The sequence below is a fragment of the Neophocaena asiaeorientalis genome, unplaced genomic scaffold (genome assembly GCF_003031525.2).
Source record: "Neophocaena asiaeorientalis asiaeorientalis breed wild unplaced genomic scaffold, Neophocaena_asiaeorientalis_V1.1 scaffold154, whole genome shotgun sequence".
Classification (NCBI taxonomy): Eukaryota; Metazoa; Chordata; class Mammalia; order Artiodactyla; family Phocoenidae; genus Neophocaena; species Neophocaena asiaeorientalis.
In genome coordinates, this window is record NW_020172982.1 from 5,260,266 (window position 1) to 5,262,363 (window position 2,098).

Sequence of the window (2,098 nt, forward strand, 5' to 3'; positions counted from 1 at the left end):
AAAAAAAAAAAAAAAAAATTCCCTTTCCAGGGCATCAGCCTGGGTGCATTGAATGAATCTCTACTATGGGGAAGCCTGGGAATCTGAATTCTTTCATAAGCAGTCCCAGATGTTTGTACAAATCAGAAAAGTTTAGGAATGTCTACACTAAAGCAGCACTTTTATTTTTATAATTTAATTTTTAATTTTGTACTGGAGTATAGTTGATTCACAATTTTGTGTTAGTTTCAGGCGTACAGCAAAGTGATTCAGTTATGCATATACACGTATCCATTCTTTTCAGATTCTTTTCCTATACAGATTATTACAGAGTACTGAGCAGAGTTCCCTGTAGGTCGTTGTTGGTTATCTATTTTACATATAGTCGTGTGCAAAAGCAGCGCTTCTTAAACTTCAGTGGGCATGCCAAATACCAGGGGATATTGCTGAAATGCAGGTTCTGGTTCCACCAGCTGGGTGGGCCTGGGAGTCTTCATTTCTCACAAGCTCCCAGGGGATCCCCGTGTGGCTAGCTGGGGAACCACACGCTGAGCTGCAGAAGTAACGAACTAGCAGGATGTGAATGGAATTTACAAGCTTTAGTTACAATCCTCAAGGTCTATCAGTTCTTTAGTCTTTGCAGGACCCACACTGGTCTCCTTCAACCATCAGAACAATCGTAGGGGTGACCAGTATCCCCTTTCTACATATGAGGGTCCCAGCAGCAGGGCAGTCAGGCAGCTTTCCGTAGGGAAAATCGTAGTTTTCCACGGATGTGCATTTATCAAAGCCCGAGTTCCCGGCACACGCTCCCTCATGCCTGTGTGCACCCCCAGGGCAGAAACGTCGCCCCCCCCCGAGGAGAGTGGGGCTCTCCGTGCTCTCTCCGCCTGTCGGGCTGACTTTCTGGTCCTGGAAGTGCTTTGGTAGCACTTTCAAGCTGTGTCATCCCGTACAGAAGTTTCCACTCTGGAATCTCCCCTTGAGCCACCCTGCCTGTCACTCTAACTGTCCCAGTTCCCACGCCTGTCTGCTCAGCGGGGTGAAGCTCTCGTCACTTCCCCACTTTCCTGAATTTAGACTTCCTTTCCCTTCGGCCTGGGAGCACACACTCATTTTTTTTCCCTAACTTTTTACATTTAAATAATTTCAAACTTTGAGACGAGGTGTAGGAACAGTACACATAGCAAAGTGATGCAGCCACTTTGAAAACACAATTTGGCAGCTCCTTTGACAAGTTAAGCATCCATTTACCATATGATCTAGCAATTTCACTCTTAGGTATATCCCCAAAAGAAGTGACAAAAGGGACTGGAACAGGTAGCAGCATTATTCACAGTAGACAAAAGGGGGGAAACAACCCAAGTATCCATCAGTGGATAAATGAATAAACAAAATGTGGCCTCTACATAGAGTGGAATATTAGTCAGCCATAAAAAGGAATGAAGTCCTGATATATGCTACAACAGGGATGAACCTCAAAAACACTACGGTAAGTAAGAGAAACCAGACGTATAAGAGTACATAGTGTATGATTCCTTTTATATGAAATAGCCAGAATAGGTAAATCCATAGATACAGAAAGTATATATTCCAGGGACTCGGAGAGGATGGAAATGGATAGTGAGTGCTTAATGGGTATGAGGTTTTCTTCTGAGATGATGAAAACGATTTGCAACTAGATAGAGATGGTGGTTACACAGCACTGTGACTACATTAAATGTCATTGAAGTGTACACTTTTACATGGGTAATTTTATGTTATGTGAATTTCACCTCCATTTTTTAAAACTGTGCTAAGATTTATGGGACTCTAATTTTTTTCTCTCTCTGAACCGTTTATGCCAACCAAATAGTTCAGCATGTATCCCCTCAGAACAAAGACCGCTTACATAACTCCAGGAAAATTATCAAATTCAGGAAATTTAACATAATGCAATACTATTACCTAAGCTACAGTCCACGATCAAATTTTGCCAATTTCCCAACGATGTCATTTATGGCAATTTTTCTCCCAACGCAGGATCCAGGATTATATAATGCATGAGTTGTCAGGTCGCCTCCCTCTCCTTTAATCTGGAACAGTCTCTCAGCCTTTAAAATTTTTCTTTCTAAAAAAT